This window comes from Barbus barbus (assembly GCF_936440315.1).
Source record: "Barbus barbus genome assembly, chromosome: 3".
In the NCBI taxonomy this organism is placed as follows: domain Eukaryota; kingdom Metazoa; phylum Chordata; class Actinopteri; order Cypriniformes; family Cyprinidae; genus Barbus; species Barbus barbus.
The window spans coordinates 39,606,440-39,631,710 of NC_136731.1; the positions used below are offsets into that span (position 1 = coordinate 39,606,440).

At 40.4% G+C, this 25,271-nt stretch overlaps 1 protein-coding gene across 3 annotated transcripts in view; it reads left to right on the top strand.

Moving 5' to 3' along the window:
* Window positions 1-551: 551 nt before the first annotated feature.
* The window catches only part of LOC306857583 (beta-1,4 N-acetylgalactosaminyltransferase 2-like), a 38,622-nt gene continuing 13,902 nt past the window's right edge, over window positions 552-25,271 (top strand). The window contains exons 1-2 of one of the 3 annotated variants that reach the window (XM_079397590.1): window positions 5,697-5,754; window positions 18,424-18,544. The gene's annotated coding sequence lies outside the window, so the exon portion shown is untranslated. Of the gene's footprint in view, window positions 608-5,547; window positions 5,755-18,423; window positions 18,545-25,271 lie in introns of those variants that run through there. The other 2 variants (XM_079397591.1, XM_079397589.1) reach the window with 2 other exon arrangements.

Genomic DNA, 25,271 nt, shown 5'->3' on the forward strand with positions numbered 1-25,271 from the left:
TGATATGAATGGAACATTTCCGGGGAAAATTCCGAGTTTAAACAAATACCGATTTACATAGGCTATGTTTGCTCGAGTGATTTACAGTAGATCTGATAGACACTGTTTTATCAAGCCGGGTCGGTTAATAGCCTACCAATATTGGCAGGGAATGTCAGGTGTAGCTTCTTTTTAGTAGAAAAGAAAGCACTGTTACTAGCAGTGCAGATTTTTTTTTTTTTTTTTATCAGTTGAAACCTTTGGTATAGACCTTGAACCTCACAAAATAGCTAATAAAAACTGATGTATAGGACCTACTGAACAACCCTGCTAAGTTAAGGGATAATGTTGAGAAACTTTTTCATCTCAAAGTGAAGTGAAGTGACATACTGACATATTACGCTCCATAGGTAATGGTTTTTATACTGAACAAACTGTGTGTGCTATTGCCCTACACCCTCACAGGAGAGTTTTTAGCCTTTTGAATTACAGGCACAGGCAGTGTCCTCATAAACCACCTTCATATTATAATACCTCTGTCATACCCACGTCATTATACAAATTTGTAAACCGCACGCACGCAGGCACGCAGCAGTGAACATACACCCGGAGCAGTGGGCAGCCAGGGGTAAGCCAGATTGATTGATTTATTTAGTATTTATTTATTTTTGGTCATATATTTAGTAGACTATATATGATCGATGCTATGTTTTTGTGTTTTCATTTGTTAAATAACTTTTGTTGGTCTGATTTTTCATTCACTGGTTGTAAGGCTACAACCACAGCAAAGCTATACCCAGCAAACATTTGGACGTTTAATGATCGTTGAAAAGATGTCCCTCCGACACGTCCTGTCATGTTTGATAAATATATCAAATATAGTAGATCTGATAGAAACTGTTTTATCAAGCCGGGTCGGTGAATAGCCTACCAATATTGGCAGGGAATGTCAGGTGTAGCTTCTTTTTAGTAGAAAAGAAAGCACTGTTACTAGCAGTGCAGATTTTTTTTTTTATCAGTTGAAACCTTAGGTATAGACCTTGAACCTCACAAAATAGCTAATAAAAACTGATGTCTAGGACCTACTGAACAACCCTGCTAAGTTAAGGGATAATGTTGAGAAACTTTTTCATCTCAAAGTGAAGTGAAGTGACATACTGTAACATGTCTGTTCCTGTTCAGTTCTGTTTTGACCTTATTTGGTAGTTCCTGTTCTGATTTAGTTAATTAGTAATCATCATTTAGTCCTGTCACCTGTTCTGTGTTAATTATCTCGTTTGCTCTTGTGTTCCCTGGTCTTTATAAGTCTTGAGTTCCCTTGTCTAGATTGTCGTGTTTTAAAGTTAGGTTGAGTGGATTATGTCTAGTTATTCTGTGCCTTTTGTATTAGTGTTTTGATTTGTATTATTAAAACTCCGGTTATGAGTGAACCCCGCGCCTTCTTGCCTGCCTGGATGCTACTAACCGTGACAGAAGACACGACCGTACCGAAGAGGAGGAGGTTAGTTTTGGTTCCCCGGAAGGGAGCTCCGGAGATCCTCAGCTCGCTTCCTCCGTACGCCGCGAGCTTTTGGATTCCGCCCGCGGCGAAGATGTCTCCGCCGCAAGGGGCGATGAACGTTGCGCCGTCCGCGACGAAGAGGATCCCGCCGTACACGGCGATGAATGTTCCGCCCGCGGCGAGGAGGATTCTGCCGCAAGGGGCGATGAACGTTGCGCCGTCCGCGACGAGAAGGATTCCGCCGCCTATGACGGATCACCCCGAGCCGCCGAGGGAGGAAGTTCAGGTGCCAGTGGGGATTTTAATTGAGTTTGAGGGCATGTCATTCCCTCCAGTGCCTGCTCCTCGCCAGTGCCATCCAGTGCCTGCTCCTCGCCAGTGCCATCCAGTGCCTGCTCCTCGCCAGTGCCATCCAGTGCCTGCTCCTCGCCAGTGCCATCCAGTACCTGCTCCTCGCAAGCGCCCTCCAGTGCCAGCTCCTCGCCAGTGCCTTCCAGTGCCTGCTCCTCGCCTGCGCCCACCAATTCCGGCACCTCGCAAGTGCCCACCTGAGTTCCCGCCCACCTGAGTTCCCGCTGGTTCCGTCCAGCCCACCTGAGTTCCCGCTGGTTCCGTCCAGCCCACCTGAGTTCCCGCTGGTTCCGTCCAGCCCACCTGGGTTCCCGCTGGTTCCGTCCAGCCCACCTGGGTTCCCGCTGGTCCCGTCCAGCCCACCTGGGTTCCCACTGGTCCCGTCCAGCCCACCTGGGTTCCCGCTGGTCCCGTCCAGCCCACCTGGGTTCCCGCTGGTCCCGTCCAGCCCACCTGAGTTCCCGCTGGTCCCGTCCAGCCCACCTGAGTTCCCGCTGGTCCCGTCCAGCCCACCTGAGTTCCCGCTGGTCTCGTCCAGCCCACCTTCGTCTCCGCTGGTTCCGTCCTGCTCCGCGCCGCAAGAGCGCCCTCAAGTGCCCGCGCCGCAAGAGCGCCCTCAAGTGCCCGCACCGCAAGAGCGCCCTCAAGTGTCCGCGCCGCAAGAGCGCCCTCAAGTGTCTCTGCTGGTCCCGTCCAGCTCCGCGCCTCCCGTGCGCCCCCAGGTGTCCGCTCCTCCAGAGCGCCCCCAAGTGCCCGCTCCTCCAGAGCGCCCCCAAGAGCCCTCTCCTCCAATGTGGCCCCCAGAGGGGAACTTTCCCAAAGAAATTTTGGGGGGGGGCCATATCGTCTCAGCCTGTGTGGCCAGGCCAAGGGCTAAGGCCACGGAGCTCCCCGATCCGCCAAGGCCGCCCAAGGACCCCGATCCGACATGGCCTCCCGTGTCTCCTGATCCGCCGTGGCCGTCCAATCTCCCTGTTCTGCCATGGTGTCTCAAGGATCCTGATCCGCCATGGCTTCCCGAATCTCCAGTTCCGCCTTGGCTTCCCGAGTCTCCTGATCCGCCATGGCCTCCCGAGTCTCCAGTCCCACCATGGTCTCCCGTGTCTCCTGATCCGTCCTGGAGGCTTCCCCGTCGTATCCTGGTCCTGCTCCTGCCTCCAGGACGCCCACCCCCCCCCCCTCCCTCCCTCCCTCCCTCCCCCCCCCCCCGATGTTACTGTTACGGTGCGGGACGCACCTTCCGGGAGGGGGCGATACTGTAACATGTCTGTTCCTGTTCAGTTCTGTTTTGACCTTATTTGGTAGTTCCTGTTCTGATTTAGTTAATTAGTAATCATCATTTAGTCCTGTCACCTGTTCTGTGTTAATTATCTCGTTTGCTCTTGTGTTCCCTGGTCTTTATAAGTCTTGAGTTCCCTTGTCTAGATTGTCGTGTCTTAAAGTTAGGTTGAGTGGATTATGTCTAGTTATTCTGTGCCTTTTGTATTAGTGTTTTGATTTGTATTATTAAAACTCCGGTTATGAGTGAACCCCGCGCCGCCTTGCCTGCCTGGATGCTACTAACCGTGACACATACTGACATATTACGCTCCATAGGTAATGGTTTTTATACTGAACAAACTGTGTGTGCTATTGCCCTACACCCTCACAGGAGACTTTGTGAGACTTTTTAGCCTTTTGAATTACAGGCACAGGCAGTGTCCTCATAAACCACCTTCATATTATAATACCTCTGTCATACCCACGTCATTATACAAATTTGTAAACCGCACGCACACAGCAGTGAACATACACCCGGAGCAGTGGGCAGCCAGGGGTATTGAGGGTGGAGAGAGCGCTGGACATTCACTCCCCCCACCTACAATCCCTGCCGGCCCGAGACTCGAACCCGCAAGCTTTGGATTACGAGTCCGACTCTCTAACCATTAGGCCACGACTTCCCCTAGTGTGTAGTGTGTGGAGAATGTCACCAAACATGGATTGATTGATTTATTTAGTATTTATTTTATTTTGGTCATATATTTAGTAGCCATATATTTTGGTCATATATTTAGTCCGACTCTCTAACCATTAGGCCACGACTTCCCCTAGTGTGTAGTGTGTGGAGAAAGGTGTCACCAAACATTGATTGATTGATTTATTTAGTATTTATTTTATTTTGGTCATATATTTAGTAGCCTATATATGATCGATGCTATGTTTTTGTGTTTTCATTTGTTAAATAACTTTTGTTGGTCTGATTTTTCATTCACTGGATGTAAGGCTACAACCACAGCAAAGCTATACCCAGCAAACATTTGGATGTTTAATGATCGTTGAAAAGATGTCCCTCCGACACGTCCTGTCATATTTGATAAATATATCCAAAATGAAAATTGAACCGACGTCTTTGACGTCTTCTGGCCGTGATTTCCACATCTTTTCTGCACGTCTCTGGACGTCTAAATATCTCATCTTCTGGATGTTTATAAGATGTGCTGTTGCATAATTTAAGTGTGTACATAAGCTTGCATATAAAATAATCATACACCCATTGTGTAAGGCAATAAATCATGTCAGGTTTACACATCTGAACTTGACAAAGGTTGTAAAAAGATCCAAAATCAGTCCAGTCCGACCTGAACATCTATAAAACGGTTTAATCACATGTACATCACAAACAATATCACATTATTCGTGGACATAAGCAAGAAAAAGAGTATTCTAATTTAGCACAACATTTTATTGTGAATAGCCTACTACATTTTTTGGAAAATGTCTTCCATTTGTTAAACGGCTATTATTCAAAACAAGTAAATAAAAATAGAATGTGGTTCATTCTAAATCTGTGGCAATGCCATTTTCTCTTAACAGTTTTACATTAATGTTAAGCAGCCATTATTTAAACAAGAAAACAAAAGTACAGGATCATAGTTAACACGCATGTAACTATTTTTTTTTTAGACTATTTCAGTTTTTATTTTCCAAAACGTTTACTCTCATTTTCTTGGTCCACGACCACCAGCTCTTCCAGGAGTGTGGTTCATGTGTTCCACCATTGATGCATGGAAGTCAGAGCTATGGAAGTAGCCTACTCATTTTTTTCCTAACTGTCTTGCATTACTGTTAAACAGCCATAAATCAAACAAGTAAACAACAAAATACTGGATTATGGTAAAAACGTATGTAAAAATTTTTAGAGTCTGTGAAAGTTGTTTATGGCTCAATTTTTATATTCACCACCCCCAGCTCTTCCTGGAGCGTGCTTCAGGTGTTCAGCCAGTGCTAACATAATAAAAATAAGTATCGAATGAATTCAATCCAAAAATATGAATAATTTGTAAGAAATAATTTTCACAGTATTTTTAAGTGCCCACGATAACAATATTGTGAATGTTCATTCTCGTTATACATTACATTAGTGAATACTGTTAATTAGTTTTTATTTTTATATCTGTGTTTAAACAGAAGAAAAATGGTTAAATGCAAGTTGTAAAAGGCTTTTATTTTGTTATTTCTCATCGGACTGTTTTTTCATATTAATTGGTCTATTTATTTATTTGTATCAGACCGTTTTAAACTTATTATTTTTATTTATTAATTTATTTATTCATTCATTCATTGGCTGAATGAATGCCAGAGATCGGTTTTCCTTTGATCTGAGTTTTTACAGGTTATTACCGCAACGCCTAGTATATGCGCGCACCACAAAATAACGAGGCGGCTAGAATGACCGTGTTTTTCAAAGTGGAGGCTGGCCTGACCGCAGTCACAAACTAAACGGGAGCTGGAGGCAGTCTTTGATTATTATATTGATAATTATATTTACTTAAGGTGTAGTTTTGAATGGCTCTGTATAAATAACGTGACTGATCGTTTTTCTGTTAGTCAGGAGTAGGCTATTTGATGGCAGTGTTGCATGCGTTTTGCTGATAAACTAACAGGTATGTAGCCTATTCACGTTTATAATACGCTGTTGCTGTACTTATACGCGGTTCATCGTTTTTTGTTACACAGAGTTATGATCATACAATTTTTAAAATAACATTTTCTGAGGTCGACAATACAGGTGTATTTTATATTAAATTAAAGTGTATTAAATAGGATGTGAGAAGCCTAAATTATATTGTTACCAAAAATAATTAGTTTTTAAATTACATAATGTAGGCTATAAATCGTGACGGGACAAATACTGGGTCCATGCCCTTTATGAGCACCATTACAGTCTATAACACGCCTTTGCATGAGGGTAACTTGGGACTAAAAGAATTGACTAAATATTTTAAAAATAGGCAGAATAAGTTATTAGCGTATTTTCAACTCAAAAGTAGAAAGGCAAAATGAATGACATTTTATTTTGTGCATGGGTGGTAATAGAAGGCAGTTCAGCGTTATTTCTCTGAATTATGTTGTGGTGCGTGAATTGTATTTCTTGACTGAGTAACATTTCAGACTCTTCAAGACTTCTGTGGCGTTTTGCTACCTTACAGTTTCAGTTGAAGTAAATTGTTACATATTTTATTGCATTAATTATTCATTTAACCAACGCCCTACGCCTTGCCGCTTTAAGAATGCATGCTGTTAACGAAATCCTGTCGGAACATTTGCAGTTTGCACTGTACGAAAAACAACATTACAGCACAACATTACATAAACACAGTGAATAACTGTATAAGATTGTGCAGGGATTAAGGTATAACTTATTACATATATAGGCTAAACAGAATTCATAACGAGCACTTTGACGTTTTTAATGGTGATGTGTCATGCATCCGCCGATCTGATATGAATGGAACATTTCCGGGGAAAATTCCGAGTTTAAACAAATACCGATTTACATAGGCTATGTTTGCTCGAGTGATTTACAGTAGATCTGATAGACACTGTTTTATCAAGCCGGGTCGGTTAATAGCCTACCAATATTGGCAGGGTGTCACGAGTCCGGGCTGCAGTTCTTCTTTTCTCCACTAGAGGTCACCATCTCCTGTCCTCCCGGACTCCATTCCCCTAAACCCCACACACCTGCCGCATATCATTCACCTGACACTCATTATTACACCCTCAGCTGTTCCCCATTTCCACAGACTATATATTCACCTCTCTCTCACCATTCTGCGTGGGTGAATTATGTCACGGAACACTTTGAGAGCGCCGTGAAAAGACGAAGTCAGGGGCCAAGTGCAGGTAAGGATCTCTTTAATAACGAAACAAAAAGGCCAACAAGACAAAACAAAACAGGTTCAGAAACGGGATACATAAAACGGCAACACAGTGCATGTATCCCCAGAGTTCAACAAACACTACAACAAGTAATAATAATTACAACTACAATTAATTCACCCTTGCCCATCGTCGTCTCCACTTCCTTTGATACTCAGAGGACATGTTTAACAAATCTAAAATTACAAAATATTTTTAAAGCAGTTACGGAAAACATCCATGTTCAAATTCATTTACAGACTTCAGCACATTATTCTTGAGTTCTTCCTACATTTACTTAACATTTCAGTCCCTTTCAGGTAATTTTACGGTGGCCGAGAGAGCTCAACGCGCTGCAACTTCAGAAAACACATGCAAATAGAAAAAAACACCAGCAAATCAAGAAAACATCTTCATCATTTTGACAGCACATATGCTGCAAATTCCCAGAACATGCAAATTAAGAAACGCTGCAAATCCTCACAACACATGTGAATTCAGAAACGCTGCAAATCCTCACAACACATGCAAATTCAGAAACGCTGCAAATCCTCACAACACATGCAAATGTACTTTCTTTCATTAGCCTACTAAAAGGGCCTGAATAAATTTTAAAATATTATTCTTACTGACATTTTTATTTTGACCTGGTTTTAACAATTAATGAAGCATTGCGAATTTATTTTCATTAACCTTGAAGTTATATTTAGTTGAGGATAAGTTAGCCATCTTAATAACGTTAATCGTGTAATTTGTCATTATTAATCTAATAATATCCAAAAGACAAAGAAATCATGCAATCAGGGTGTTAAAATAAGCAACAACAACAAAAAAACACTCACCTTTCAGTTCACCAACAACTCAACCAATAGCCACTGCACAATAAGCAAATCCCAGCTGATCCGTCACTTTTTTTTGGGTCCCCTTGAAACATTTCCATTGTGGTCCATGCAGCGCGTCTTTGTGAGGATTTGCAGCGTTTCTCAATTTGCATGTGTTGTGAAGATTTGCAGTGTTTCTAAATTTGCATGTGCTGTGAGCATTTGCAGCGTTTCTCAATTTGCATGTGCTGTGAGCATTTGCAGCGTTTCTCAATTTGCACGTGCTGTGAGCATTTGCAGCGTTTCTCAATTTGCACGTGCTGTGAGCATTTGCAGCGTTTCTCAATTTGCACGTGTTGTGAGCATTTGCAGCGTTTCTCAATTTGCACGTGTTGTGAGCATTTGCAGCGCATGTGTTGTCAAAATGATGTTTTCTTGATTTGCTGGTGTTTTGTCTATTTGCATGTGTTTTCTGAAGTTGCAGCGCGTTGAGCTCTCTCGGCCACCGTATAATTTACTTTCTGAAATAAACTCTGAAAAGGTTACACCTGACAGTAATAATTTTTACTGGATCATTAAACATACTGGTGGGCCATTATCTGCTGCCTGTCATAGCTACTACAGTAATTACTAGGGATGCACGATACTGAGCTCCTGTACTCGTTAAAATGCCCCGATACCAAACGCCGATACCACACAGCATGTGATAAGTGCCATATTCAGACAAAAATACAGACAACAGAACAACAGACAGCAGAATGGAGTTATTAGAGATCAAGGATGTCTACGAAGTATATGCATGCAATGAAATTAATGTTAAACATTCAGTATTGACGCCTGTATAGCTGATGTGCACGAGCTGATGGGCTAAGCAAAGCACGCTGAGTGGATTGAGCGCACGGCGGCGCAGATGTGCGAGCTTGTCGAGTGAATATCCCTTTCTCACAGACATCACTGGATAGTTTGTAGTTCGGTCGGATATGCCAAAAACAAGTAAAACAATATACGAGTTACTTAACGGTAGGGAGGGAGAGAGAGAGAGAGAGCGTGCGCGCACTTCTGTTGTGTGATCTTTATTGATGTTTGCTCACTTGGCACACGCATCATTTGGCTTAAAACTAAATCGTAAATATAAGACAATTTATAGGGGTATTCACTATAAACCATAATTTATTTTCAACCTTAAGCATACACGACAGCCTATGCGCTATGTTCTGTACTTGTCCCTCTCTTTCGGCACCAGTACAAATACGGGCGCAGGTTGCGCGTGTTTTGCTTGCTTCGTGAGTGATTATGCATTATATGTCTATAAGTGGCTTTGGAATATAAATTGCAGCACGTTTCAGATGAAAAAAAGCAACATTTATTTCTGAAAAATCACAGTTAGGAGATTTTATAACGAGTGGTTCCCTGCATTATTACAGCAAAACGCGTAATTACAGTACTGAGCCTCTGCAATGGAGCAGCTCTAATGCTATTAAATTAAAGATTTACCACAGAGCAAAAAAAAATTAAGTCAAGTCTGCTTTGTCAATTCTTCCACATGTACATATACAGAGAATTGAAATTGCGTTACTCTCAGACCCTTGGTGCATACAGTTAACATTAAACACTGACAGTAGACGTTCAAATACAGATAAGTACAGTTTAAACATATGTACATACAACTATACAGATATACAAATGAGGACATTGTAAAAAAAAAAAAAAATGAAGGAGATAGTGGCATATGGCAAACCAGTTAAATAAAACAAAACTGTGCAGTTATGTGTATATGTATAGAGTGTGTGTATATGTATGTGCAAGAGGAGCTTATCAGTCTGAGGACATTTGTAGAAAAATAAAAAAAGAGATAAATAAAGTGGCACAAGGCAGAATAGATAGTGCAAACCAGTTAAATTAAACAAACTGTGCAGATATAAGTGTAGTGCAAGGAGAGCTTATAAGTCTGTTAAAGTGACAGGAGAACACTTTTTTTTTTTTTTTTAATTTTTTTATTTATTTATTTTTTTAAATTTTTTTTTTTATCAGACCATCCGAAGAGGTAGTTTGCAGACAATGCTGGATGAGGTAGTGATCAGTCCAATGCTGCACAAGTGACAGGTGCTGGTCACAGTTTTTAGGGAGGGGGGTTGTCGTAGTGTCAGTATTCAGTGTTGCGTGGGGGTCTTCACAGACATCTTCAACATCTCGCTAAATCAGGCCGTTGTCCCCACATGCTTCAAAGCTACCCCCATCATTCCAGTCCCGAAGAAGTCATCTCCATCCTGCTTCAATAGCAATAATCCAATAGCACTCACTCCTATTCTCATGAAGTGCTTTGAACGGCTAGTCATGCACCACGTCAAGTCTGGTCCAACCGCTCGACTGATGATGCCATCGCCACTGCCAATAGCACTCACAGTGAAAGTAACAAAAACCTGTAAAATACATTTTAATGGGCAGAATTAAGTGTGAAAATAATCGAAGATATTATACAGTCAAATCAAAATAAACTGACACATTATAACCAAAAATTCTTCATACAGTGGGCTACCAGTAAAATTGATAAAAATTTGGGACAAAAATTGATTCAGACCGAGTCGGGGGAAAAAAAACTGAAGTTCAGGCTCGTATGAAGCTGGTTTACAGCATGCCCAGGAGACTACAGGCTGTCATTAAGGGTGGACCGACAGAGTATTGATAGTTGTGTAAATATTGTCATACTAACAGCTGTCTGAATAAATTTTGATTTTAATCCATTATGTACCTTTCTATCAAAGTTATCTGACATTATCAAGCAGAATTTGTTCTGACACATTTTTACTCTGAGTTCTTGTCATATTTTATTACCATTTTCTAAACCATAGTGAATAAACCGTGATAATGTGAGATTTTAAAGGTGTTTGAATAAATTTTAGTTTGACTATTTATTTGATAAATTGAGTTAACCAATTAACATTATACATACTCTTGGTTTCTGTACCCAATATTTAAAAAATGTACAAATGCAATGAAAATATCAGTATCGGTACTCTGTATCGGCAAGTACGTTTCAAGCGCAAGAAAAAATGATTTGCAGCATTTTACTGTTACTTGTAAGTGTAATTCATGTATTGTGAAACTGCAGCTTCATGCTAGCGCAAAATAAATATGATCTGCATTCTTCTGACTTCCATTTTTCCACGCTTACACTTTTGGCACGGTTTTTTTCGCCAAAATACAGTTCAAAAGCACTGCAAGCCTGTGAACAGTGATTTGCAAGCGAAAACATCAGTTTAAAGAACTGCAAAACGGATTGACTGCGTAAAACCAATCTGTGTGTGTAAAAAAACTGACTGTCAAATGTCTAAATGACTTGTGTATGTAGGGCAAAAAGTTCCCGAAATAATCCGATATGTACAGCTCCGTCTTTCTTTTCTCTGCGCTCACAGTTTTGGCAGATTCTCTCACTAACTGAGATTTGCAAGCGCGAGGGCGGGGCCACCTTGTAGCCAATCAAATGAGGCTCTCGCTGACTCTCCATTTACTCTAATCTGATTGGTTCAAAGAAACACGTCATTTGCCAAGACATTTATCTTCATTTAGTTCGGGAACGTTCTCCATACTTTTAATTTATACACAGTCTAAATAAATAAATACCAACTTAATTAAAACATGTTGGTTTAGAAGTCGTGTTCCTTTAGGCTAGACTCCCATGTGTTCATACTGAATTCTGGTGTTAACATTATTTGGTTTGGTTTTGCTTTACATTGAAATTTCATAATCTGCTTACACCACTGATGTTAAACTTTATAATTAAAATGTTGTGCGACAATACTATGGTATCAGAGTGCTACACTTTGTAAAACCTTTTTTTGCTATGCCAATAAAGCTACTTAAATCTGAATTTGTCAAACCATATCTCTGTTTATGGTTTTTAACACTCAATTGTATATATTGAAATTTCAGTATTGATTCGGATTACTTTCATGTGACTGATTAAGATATTATATGAAGCAAGAATGAGTAACAAAATGCTTTCTTTGTGTCCAGATTTGACTAATGCAAAAACTTTGATAAATATGCATTTAATCATGTCTAAATATATATTCAAGTAACTAATTATGTGGGAATCCAAAGTTCCCAGCCACACAGCCATGTTTATGTGTTTATATATAGAGAGCTAAAGGGGCAGTCGTGCTCCACTGCTCAGGGTGTATGGTCACTACTGAGTGTACACTTGAATGGGTTAAATGCAGAACACTAATTCCGAGTATGGGTCACCATACTTGGCCACACACCACTTCCCTTTCCCTAAACAGTCATCTAGTGGTTACACGATGGTATTACAGATAATAAATATTTTAGCAATATTTTGTAAAGTCGCCTTAAATTACAACATGTAAAAGAAAAAAAAAATATTACTGTTGCTTGTTAACTTTTGTTAAAAAAAATGAAACCATGCCTGATCAGTAGACTCTCTTTACTTTACTTTACTTAGACAAGTGAAATTATGCATGTATTAGGCTAGTGCAGATACTAGGCCTTCTTTAATTATCAAAATTACAATATAATATTACAATAAACTAAATATAGCCTGTTTAGGAGGACAAGGATACTACACAGCTCGAAATTCAGTACGAACACACAGCCTAATGGTACACAACTTTTAAAAGATCATGTTTTAATTAAGTTGGTATTTTATTTATTTATTTTGACTGTGTAAATTAAAAGTATGTAGAACGTTCCCGAACTAAATGAAGATAAATGTCTTGGCGAATGATGTGTTTTTCAACCAATCAGATTAGAATAAATGGAGAGTCAGCGAGAGCCTCATTTGATTGGCTACAAGGTGGCCCCGCCCTCGTCCTCACGCTTGCAAATCTCAGTTAGCGCAGAGAAAAGAAAGACGGAGCGGTACATATCGGATTATTTCGGGAACTTTTTGCCCTACATACACAAGTCATTTAGACATTTGACAGTCAGTTTTTTTTGTTTTGTTTTACACATACAGATTGGTTTTACGCAGTCAATCCGTTTTGCAGTTCTTTAAACTGATGTTTTCGCTTGCAAATCACTGTTCACAGGCTTGCAGTGCTTTTGACCGTATTTTGGCGAAACAACCGTGCCAAAAGTGTAAGCGTGGAAAAATGGAAGTCATAAGAATGCAGATCATATTTATTTTGCGCTAGGATGAAGCTGCAGTTTCACAATACATGAATTACACTTACAAGTAACAGTAAAATGCTACAAATATTTTTTTTTTTTTTTTTTTTTTCTTGCGCTTGAAACGCGATTTACACCTTTACAAAGTGTCTCTTGCGCATGCAAATTTAATTTACGCTTATAGTCTTATATACACTTTCACAAATCTTACCCTGCACATGCCTCATCTGGGCGCTTCAGCACTATCTAATAGGGCTGTAGTACTCGAGTCCAGGCTCGAGACGTTTTTCTGTCGTCTCCGACTTGCCTTGGACTCATTGGTATTTGGACTCGGACTTGGTCATTGGACTCGCAAAATGTTTTAGTTGGTCTCGACCGAGCTATATGTGCTTTTTTTTTTTTTTTTTTTTTTTTTTTTCTCAAAACAAAACCATTAATCTGGCTCGCTTGTTCGGAAAACGGATAATTGGTTTAATTTACAATCCATCTAGAACGGGCATTGCCATTGGTCGCCTGGTAAATGCACTGCTACATCATAAGCCTGGCTCTGAGTGTGCGCCTGCACAGAGGCATAATTAATTTTTATTTTGGCCACAGACACAATGTCGGCGAGTTGCATAATACAGTTTAGTTTTACAAAGTTCGTTGAAGTTTTCCCTCTCTTCCACCTGACTTTCCTTTGCTTTTATATAGCTTATAAATGTGAGCAATTTACTTTCACTTTCAATAGCGCAATTCCGCGTCAATTGCTTATCGATAACTTACAACAACTAATTTTCTGCAGTAAACGTGGGACTTTTATTAACAAAACGAATACACCATATGCTAGAAGCCTAATATAAAATAACAAACTTACAAATGTTTAAAAGTAAAAAAAAAAACCCAGAAAACGCTGTGGAACCAAATGAATAAGAAACAGAACGAATAAGAGCAAAATGAATAAAGCCTGGAGGATCAAACACCTTGATATAAAATAAGTTACACAAAATTTAAATAAAGTAAAAATAACACTGGGGCTATGGCTGGGCGAATTATTATTTGTATATTTTTTTTTCCCCCAGATTTTCTGGATTAATTTGATCTAATTTAATGTTTTGCCATAAATGTATTTTTTATAAATCGAGGAACCGCGATTTTGAACAGAAATATTACCAAACGCTAGAATTAAACACTGGCAATAACAGTAAAGAGAGAAGAACGATCCAACGCACATGATTAACCCCTCTCTTGTGATGCTCTCTATGCCATTCACACAGAATGTGCTTTTGTGTTCACAAAGATGCGACGCGGGCAGTGGAATAGGAAAAAATGCAAGAAGATTGGAGCTAAACATCTTTAGAACTAGAGCGCCGCGTTTTTAGAAAGCCGTTTCATGCACGAAACACCGCAACAGTCAAACGCGTCCATGTTTACACAGAAAAAACAATAGAAAAGCAGAGTAATCAAATAAAAAAAACCTGTGAAGAACTACTACTGTATGTCTGATATTTCATGTTTGCATCAGGGTGACCGGCTGAAAACTACTGTTCATTGTTTTTACAGAGCATTTATAGTCAATAATAGCACTCTAGGTGTGATACCTTCAGTAAGTTTGAATTTGAATTACTTGAGAATTTTTAAAGCATTTTTCTCGTATTATTTCTGAACATATAATATGCATAAGAGTTTGTAGTTGTAGTTCATGCATCTTTTCTGCAAAGATATTTAAAGTGAGTGAGTGAAAGTGAAGTGACATTCAGCCAAGTATGGTGACCCATACTCGGAATTCGTGAACAGCAGTGAACACACACACACCGTGAACACACACCCGGAGCAGTGGGCAGCCATTTATGCTGCGGCGCCCGGGGAGCAGTTGGGGGTTCGGTGCCTTGCTCAAGGGCACCTCAGTCGTGGTATTGAGGGTGGAGAGAGCGCTGGACATTCACTCCCCCCACCTACAATCCCTGCCGGTCGGGGACTCGAACCCGCAACCTTTGGATTACAAGTCCAGCTCTCTAACCATTAGGCCACGACTTCCCAAATGTTAAACGAATTTAGTGATTCGTTTAACATTTACATCATGATGACAACTTCATGTGTGGTGCACTTAGAATATAATTTTCTTTTAACTAGAGGTTTAATAAAAAAAACCCTAGTTAACCTCATGTTGTAGTTATTTTTGCAAGTTGACTAGTTAAAATTGTACAAAATCGCGAATTGGTCAAATATTCTATAAATCAATTTATTTATTTATTTTATTTTTTTGCCACATTGTCCAGCCTAGAAACAAATAAAAAAAAAAACTTCAAATTTTTAATTTCTTTAATTTTTCAATCTTTAATTGTCTGCTCTCTAACTGAACTAAAGGATTTTTATTAAAAATGTCCTCAGCTTAACACCTGTAATAGTGTCTATATCTCCCCATCCCCGGGGGACATATATTGCACCTATATTATATGGCCTAAGGTAAACAGCAAACAAATGCATGCATGGCCATACAAAGAAACACAGAGCTGAAGGTGTTTATATGCTACACAGCCTTGCTTGGGAGGGTTATATTGTACTATGGTTTCTTTAGGACAGAGGTCCTGGAAGGCTGGTGTCCTGCAGAATTCAGCTCCAACCCTTATCAAACACACCTGAAACAGCTAATCTAAGCATACTATAAATTTTCAGGCAGTTGTGTTGAGACTTGCCGGCTTCTGCAGGGCACTGGAGGGGTCAGCAATAGTGGCATTTTCATAGGGATCCCATTTTCGTCATTACAGTCTACATTACGTCGAACTTGACCGACTGAAAGGGAACGTCTCTGTTACGTATGTAACCCTTGTTCCCCAAAGGAGGGAATGGAAACGTAACGTCCTGTCGCCACAGTTGCTGTCCCACCGCTGTACGGCCGGATCACACAGTCTCGGCTTTTCAGCGAAAAACTGATGTGCATTTTATACCCACGCTGCGGGGTGGGGTGCGTGTGGCGAAACACGCACATCAACTGTCATTGGCTTGTTTTGTTAACACTCGAAGGTGATTGGGCTCTCGGGCAAGATCGACGTTATGTCTCTGTTCCCTACGTAACCAAGATGTTTTGATTTCTTGTTTTCAGTCTGTTTTATACTTTTATAAATGTGTGTGTATATATAAATGTATGTATTGTAATGTACGGAAAATGGGTCGAATAATGACTAAAATGCAGTGGTTTCACTATTACTAACCACAGGGCACTTTATGAATATAATTTGTCATTAAACAAGATGTAAATACAAATGGTCGTGTTTTTTTTAAATGAAGATTTCTGAGCTTTTTTTTTTTTTTTTTTTTTTTTTTTTTTTTTTTGTATGGGTGCTTGACTAGACGTGTAAAGGACATCAGTGGACGTCTATTCATAACCTCTTAAAAACTACTTGGGGCACTTAAATTAATTTTTGCAGTATTAACCAAGGTATAGGCCCTAAGCACAATTGCTTTTTGCATATTTCACAAGGATTTCATAGAGGGTCAACTTGGCAGACAATGATTCAGATGCATTGCCATGTACACTCACCTGAAGGATTATTAGGAACACCATACTAATACTGTGTTTGACCCCCTTTCGCCTTCAGAACTGCCTTAATTCTACGTGGCATTGATTCAACAAGGTGCTGAAAGCATTCTTTAGAAATGTTGGCCCATATTGATAGGATAGCATCTTGCAGTTGATGGAGATTTGTGGGATGCACATCCAGGGCACGAAGCTCCCGTCCCACCACATCCCAAAGATGCTCTATTGGGTTGAGATCTGGTGACTGTGGGGGCCATTTTAGTACAGTGAACTCATTGTCATGTTCAAGAAACCAATTTGAAATGATTCGAGCTTTGTGACATGGTGCATTATCCTGCTGGAAGTAGCCATCAGAGGATGGGTACATGGTGGTCATAAAGGGATGGACATGGTCAGAAACAATGCTCAGGTAGACCGTGGCATTTAAACGATGCCCAATTGGCACTAAGGGGCCTAAAGTGTGCCAAGAAAACATCCCCCACACCATTACACCACCACCAGCAGCCTGCACAGTGGTAACAAGGCATGATGGATCCATGTTCTCATTCTGTTTACGCCAAATTCTGACTCTACCATCTGAATGTCTCAACAGAAATCGAGACTCATCAGACCAGGCAACATTTTTCCAGTCTTCAACCGTCCAATTTTGGTGAGCTCGTGCAAATTGTAGCCTCTTTTTCCTATTTGTAGTGGAGATGAGTGGTACCCGGTGGGGTCTTCTGCTGTTGTAGCCCATCCGCCTCAAGGTTGTGCGTGTTGTGGCTTCACAAATGCTTTGCTGCATACCTCGGTTGTAACGAGTGTTTATTTCAGTCTAAGTTGCTCTTCTATCAGCTTGAATCAGTCGGCCCATTCTCCTCTGACCTCTAGCATCAACAAGGCATTTTCGCCCACAGGACTGCCGCATACTGGATGTTTTTCCCTTTTCACACCATTCTTTGTAAACCCTAGAAATGGTTGTGCGTGAAAATCCCAGTAACTGAGCAGATTGTGAAATACTCAGACCGGCCCGTCTGGCACCAACAACCATGCCACGCTCAAAATTGCTTAAATCACCTTTCTTTCCCATTCTGACATTCAGTTTGGAGTTCAGGAGATTGTCTTGACCAGGACCACACCCCTAAATGCATTGAAGCAACTGCCATGTGATTGGTTGATTAGATAATTGCATTAATGAGAAATTGAACAGGTGTTCCTAATAATCCTTTAGGTGAGTGTATATAAGTCCTGCTGTGTCACCGAGTATGACAAGAAGACAGATGTAGAATATCAGAGACTGAATCAGACAAATTTAAGATGCGATCAGAACATTGAAACCTGAGGAGCTGGAATCCCACAGAGAGGCCCAAGGAAACATCAGACAAATTTAAGATGCGATCAGAACATTGAAACCTGAGGAGCTGGAATCCCACAGAGAGGCCCAAGGAAACAGGACAACGTCGTAAATCAGATTCCTAGCTCCAACTAGCCTGAAGCAAGCAAACTAACCAGCAAGTCTTTCACAAAACAGCTTACAACCTTGAGAAAAAAGAACACTTATTGATAATTCCAATTGAGGAAGGAGACTGTCAAATTTGTTGCAAATAATCAAGACGGGTTCCACGATTGAATTAAGAGCTTCCTTAGAATGACTTCTCCCCCACATAGAAGACAGACCAAACCAAAATTCCTTTGTCTAAAGAACATGCCTTCATTCTCCATAGAACTATACAAAGACTTTCCTTTTCATATGCACACAAAATCATCCTAAAAGGACAGTTCTATGCAGAACCCTATATTATGTTTGTAACCCACATATTAGACTATCATGTTTCAATCAAATATTATGCATGTCTTTTTAATCATTATTGAATAGCTGAAGGATTCCTATGTGTGTTTGGTATCTATGAGTTTGAAAAATCATGCTTTAAATGTTTCTTCCAATCAATTCTTTGTCAAATGTATCACAGTCTTGTTATAGAAGCCGTTCCTGTCCTCGTCTTAAAAGATCAAAGGTTATCCAAACCAATCATCGGCTACAATGTGATTGAACAAGTGATGAGACTGAGTGAAGCAAGTGAAGATAATGAAGTGAGTAAAGGACGTTTGCACAAGATGTATGCCTTCCCTGGCATGAAGAGAAATAAGATACAGACCTTCATTATTCTTGTGACTACTGAGAATCCGGGTGAATATTTGATGAAAGCAATGAAAGATCCTGTGAACATACCAAAATGCACAGTTATGCAGATACCGTGTCAACTTAAAATGCCATATATAAAGCAAGACACTTTTTCCTTGTTTGAACCACATGTAAACCCACAGTGTACAGATGGTCTAGAACCTCTGGAAACCCTAGTAACTCTTCAGAAAGGAAGTCGTCCAGTGGTCAAGATCAGCATACAGAACATTAGACCATGATATCAGCCTTGCAGAGAAAACTGAGTTTGGGACAATGCAATCAATAAAATCTTTACTACCAACTGCAGTATCACTAGGGATGCACCGATACTGAGCTCCTGTACTCGTACTCGTTAAAATACGCCGATACCACACAGCATGTGATAAGTTCCATATTCAGACAAAGAAATACAGACAACCGAACAACAGACCGCAGAATGGAGTTATTAGAGATTAAGGATGTCTACGAAGTATATGCATGCAATGAAATTAATGTTAAACATTCAATATTGACGCCTGTATAGCTGATGTGCACGAGCTGATGGGCTAAGCAAAGCACGCTGAGTGGATTGAGCGCACGACGGCGCAGATGTGCGAGCTCGTCGAGTGAATATCCCTTTCTCACAGACATCACTGGATAGTTTGTAGTTCGGTCGGATATGCCAAAAACAAGTAAAACAATATACGAGTTACTTAACGGTAGGGAGGGAGGGAGAGAGAGCGTGCGCGCACTTCTGTTGTGTGATCTTTATTGATGTTTGCTCACTTGGCACACGCATCATTTGGCTTAAAACTAAATCGTAAATATAAGACAATTTATAGGGGTATTCACTATAAACCATTTATTTTCAACCTTAAGCATACACGACAGCCTATGCGCTATGTTCTGTACTTGTCCCTCTCATTCGGCACCAGTACAAATACGGGCGCAGGTTGTGTGTGTTTTGCTTGCTTCGTGAGTGATTATGCATTGGAGTGGCTTTGGAATATAAATTACAGCACGTTTCAGATGAAAAAAAGCATCTTTTATTTCTGAAAATATCACAGTTAGGAGATTTATAACGAGTGGTTCCCTGCATTATTACAGCAAAACGAGTAATTACAGTACTGAGCCTCTGCAATGGAGCAGCTCTAATGCTATTAAATTAAAGATGATGTACCACAGAGCAAAAAAAATTAACAGTGAAAGTAACAAAAACCTGTAAAATACATTTTAATGGGCATAATTAAGTGTGAAAATAACCGAAGATATTATACATTCAAATCAAAATAAAGTAAACTGTGACATATTATAACCAAAAACTCTTCATACAGTGGACTAACAGTAATATTGATACAAATTTGGGACAAAAATTTATTCAGACCGAGTCTGGGAAAAAAAAACAAACTGAAGTTCAGATTCGTATGAAGCTGGTTTACAGCATGCCCAGGAGACTACAGGCTGTCATTAAGGCTAAGGGTGGCCCGACAGAGTATTGATAGTTGTGTAAATATTGTCATACTAACAGCTAATGTCTGAATAATTTTTGATTGTAATCCATTATGTACCTTTCTGTCAGATAACTTTGATAGAAAGGTACATTATCAAGCAGAATTTGTTCTGACACAGTTTTACTCGGAGTTCTTGTCATATTTTATTACCATTTTCTAAACAATGGCGAATAAACCGTGATAATGTGAGAAATTTTGAATGTGTTTGAATAAATTTTGGTTTGACTATTTATTTGATAAATTAAGTTAACCAATTAACATTATACATACTCTTTTGGTTTCTGTACCCAATATTTAAAAAATGTACAAATGCAATGAAAATATCAGTATCTGTACTCTGTATCAGCAAGTACCAAAAATAAAAGTATCGGCATCGGGCGAGTACTGGAAAAAGTGGTATCGGTGCATCCCTAAGTATCACATTGTGCAACAACAGCCATTATCAGTGGGGTTAAAAAACCACCATTGCTAAAGAAAGTAACAGTGAAGAATTGTGGGACCCACCTGCTGATGTTAGCCACTTACCTTTGCACCAGGAAAATAAAGTACAACAGCTACTTCGAAAAGATTGCCATTCATTTTGAAGGTCAGATGACGATATTGGGTGCATCAAAGATCTTCAGCTAAGTATCTCTCTCACTGACCTGTTGTCTGCATGTACACTTCAGTCCCCAAGCCACTGTATCAGGAAATGATCGACTACCTCCTCGACTTGATTGCCCAGGGCTGGATAGAGAAAACCCATTCTCCCTACTCTGTGTTCGTAAGAAAGATGGCAGCCTTAGGTTGAGCACTGACTACAGAGACCTCAATAGGAAGACACTAACTGATCACCAGCCTATCCAGTACAAGACATTCTATACAGTTTAGGAGGTAATGCCTGGTTTTCTGTAGTAGATCAGGGCAAAGCTTACCATCGAGGTTTTATGTCTCGAGAGAGCAGACCATTGACAGCATTCAGTACACCATGGGTCTTATGAGTGGGTTCGTATTCCCTTTGGCCTCATGAATGCACCTGAAGCATTTCATGGAAGAGTACTTGGAAGGACTTGGAGATGAAATTTATGTGCCCTACTTGGATGACATCCTGGTTTTCAGCAAGACATTTGATGGACATCTTGAAGCGATGAGAAAAGTGTTGCAACGTTTACAAGCCCATGGAGTAAAGCTGAAACCACAAAAGTGTGAGATGTTCGCTACTTAGGCCGAATTGTTTCCGCAGAGGGCAGTAGAATGGACCCTGCAGACACTGTTGCTGTAACAACACTTAAAGAGAAAAGACGAAGCACTGTGGGAGAGCTACGGAAAATTTTAGGTCTACTGAGTTACTACCGCCAGTACATCAAAGACTTCACAAATTGCTAAACCCCTTTATGACCTTCTGAAGAGCAACGAGAAAAATGAGAGCACAAAGAAAAGAAACTGCAGAGTAGTAACCAACAGAAAAAGTCACGTGGTACCATCCAGTAAGCTGATTGAATGGACAGAGTACCATCAAGAAACATTGTCAAAGCTGATTGATTGCCTCGTTCAACCTCCAATATTGGGATTTCCAGACTCTTCAAAAGCATTTGTACTTCACACTGATGCATCCAACCAAGGTCTAGGAGCAGTCTTGTATCAGAACCAGAACGGAAAGCTAAGAGTGATAGCCTATGGTTCAAGAACATTGACCAATGCAGAGAGAAACTACCACCTGCACAGTGGAAAGCTGGAGTTTCTAGCCCTCAATATAACTATAACAGAAAAGTTTCGAGACTACCTATATTATTCACCTACCTTCACCATGTACAGAGATAACCATTCCCTCACTTATGTTTGTTCTCTGCAAAGTTAAATGCCACTGGATGCAGATGGGTTGCTGAACTTGCAGACTTCCATTTCAGCAATTGCTATCGCCCAGGTACAGAGAATGTGAATGCTGATTCACTATCCAGAATGCCTGTTGAAATAGAAACCGAGATGAGAGAATTTACAGAAGAGCTTTCATCAGAATGTGTGGGAGCCACAATACAAGCTGTGGAGGTTCAGCAGTACCCAGATCCACCCCTCACTTTAGTCTGTCAGTGTGTGACAGCATGCATAGAGATTGGTAATGAACCCCACAAATCATTATCAAAAGAGGAGATCCAGCAAGCACAAAGAGATGACACGAATGTCAAAGAAGTCATAGACTACCTACAGTTGGAAAGTAGATCTTCTTCAAAGCAGTGGTGATCGGCCAATCCTATAGTTAGAGGTCTTATACGTGAGTGGGACAAGCTGGTGTTGGACGAGTGTGGCATACTGCACCGTAAAACATCACAACAAATGCAGCTAGTGTTGCCTGCCCAGTTTAAAAGTATTGTCTTGAGGGAACTGCATGATGAGATGGGTCACCAAGGTCTTGATCGCACAACCAGCCTCATGAGAGATGGCTTTTTCTGGCCCTACATGAAAAGGATATTGAACACTATGTGCTGAGAACCTGTTAATGCATAAAGCAGAAAAAAACATGCAGAGAGATTAGGGCACCCCTCAAGAGCATCAAGACGACACATCCATTTGAGTTGGTATCCATTGACTTCCTTCACTTAGACAAGTGCAAGGGGGGTTACGAGTACATCCTGGTGATCATCGACCATTTACTCGATTCGTGCAAGCATATGCTACGACTTCGTAATCTGGAAAAAATGTAGCAGATCGTTTGTTCAATGACTTTGGCCTAAGGTTTGGGTTTCCCTCGTGAATTCACCATGACCAAGGCAGGGAATTCGAAAATCAACTCTTCGATCAGCTCCAAAAATACAGTGACATCACTGCCTCTAGAACGACCCCGTACCACCCACAAGGAAATGGACAAGTAGAAAGATTCAATCGGACCATTCTGCAGATGCTCAAAACTCTCACAGAAAAACAGAAATTGAATTGGAAAGAGGAATTGAATAAGCTAGTGTTTGCCTACAATTGTACTAAAAGCGAAGTGACTGGATTTTCACCTTTCTACCTCATGTTTGGTCAAGACTTCCAGTTAATGCGTTGTTTGGCCTCAATCCAGATAAAGGTTCCATCGACCACAGTGAATATGTGGAGAGGTGGACAAAGGGTATGCAAGAGGCTATTGAGATTGCCAGTGAGCATGCAAAGAAGTGTACTGAGAAAAACAAAAGAAATTATGACCAAAAAGTAAGATGTCCTAGTTTATGTCCTGGCAGCAGAGTTCTGGTGAAAAATCTGGCTCATAAAGGAAAGAAAACTTCAAAATTTCTGCGAGGATGAAGTCCACATTGTCATTCGCCAGGCTGCCGAAGATACTCCAATCTATGAAGTGAAACCAGAGCAGGGCAAAGGCAGATCAAGAGTGTTGTAATCATCTTCTCCCCTGTGATCACTTACCTCAGGTTACCACACAGACTCAAAATGCAACACTGAAGTGAAAACACCAAAAGGAAAACACAGCTTTACCTGCTGAGAGAAGGGAGGAACATGAGCCAGAGAATGACAGTGAAAGTGATGACGAGTACTATGTGCAAGTTGAACCCTACCAGTTCAGAACACAGCCGAATAGTCATAATCGGATGGAAAAGGAAACCACATCACACCTGTTGCATACTAGTGAGAAATCATCAGCTCAGTCAGAACAAATGCTTGAGTTGACAGTGTTGCCACATCTAGCTGAACGGGAATAAGATTTAATAGAACATGTTGACACCTGCTGGAAAAGAACACTTACCTGCTGAGGGACACTGCTTATCTGAACAACACTTACCTGCTGGAGAACACTGCTTACCTACAACACTTACCTGCTGAAGAACGACGATTACCTGATCAACATTTACCAAAACATCACTTACCTGCACAGAGGAATCCTGCAGAGGAACCATTTAGAATCCGACAACGACGACCACTAAAGAGGTTCACATATGAAAATTTTGGAACTCCTACATGCTACATTGTACAAAATGCAAGAAATGACTTTAATCCACACCCTATACACACATAGACACCAAATATGAATCCTTGGGTACCAATGTAGATTCATTATTCTCAGCCCTCACTTATCTATTATCCAGCAATTAAAGAACCCAATGAACCTTCACTTGACCAGGTCTCAGGTGGCACTGCAGAACTGTACTGACAAACTGCCATCATATGGACACTAACTGCCTAACTGATTGCACTTATCTGTTGCCAACAAAGGGACTGTGACACTCATAGAATGAACTGTAGTTGGGCCGAAAAAAAAAAAACACGGACTGTTTAAAGGCCTAGACAAATTAAATTAACTGAATGTTCTGAAACTTTCCTTGGAGCACCTTGGAGAACGGCTAGAATTATTTGTTGCACTTGAACTTGACCGTTTCCTATGTGGACTTGATTTTTAATGAACATTCCTTAGTGCCTTGATTCTGGGACTGTTGTTTGGGGCACTAGCTCATTGAACTTGAATTCAGAAAAGCTGATAATCAGCCAACAAGGACTGTCTTGTAAAACAGGAACATGATGAGTGATTATTGAATGTATGTACTGAATGTAAAAAAACAAAACAAAGAAAATTGAGAATAAGTATTGAAAAACATGTGACCTGGTACCTTGACAAGTGTGAAGTGAAACAATATGGACTGGTTTAAGACTTTGAGTGTATTGATGTCGGGACAACATTTTATTTTGTCGGGGAGAGTGTGACCACCCTGCTGCGTAGAGTTTGTCATAAAAATCTTAACTTATTTGTATGTATTTTATGTATTGATGTATGTATGTTTCTATTTACATGTGTATGTAAGTTTAATATTAATTACTTTAATGTGTTATAATTAGTTTGCACTGGACAGTCCAGCTGCATTTTCTGAATTCCTGGTGGCAGTTGAGAGTAGAGTTACTGTGACAACTTCAGCGCATCCTCAGACAACAAAAGAGGACCGCTTGGGCAACCACTAACTCTTGTCTCTGTCTCTCTCATTCACTGTCAACAGTACTACAGTAATAATTATACATGCAACCCCAGACAACTATAGACATGTACAAACGTATCAGAATGCATTTTTAGCAAATGTTCTGTTACATATTTATGTCGTCCTACCGCGACTATTTTTGGCCAGGGACACGATGTTGCCGTTGGACCAATGTTTGCTGGGTATTTAACTGCTTTCTTAATTGCTTTCTACTT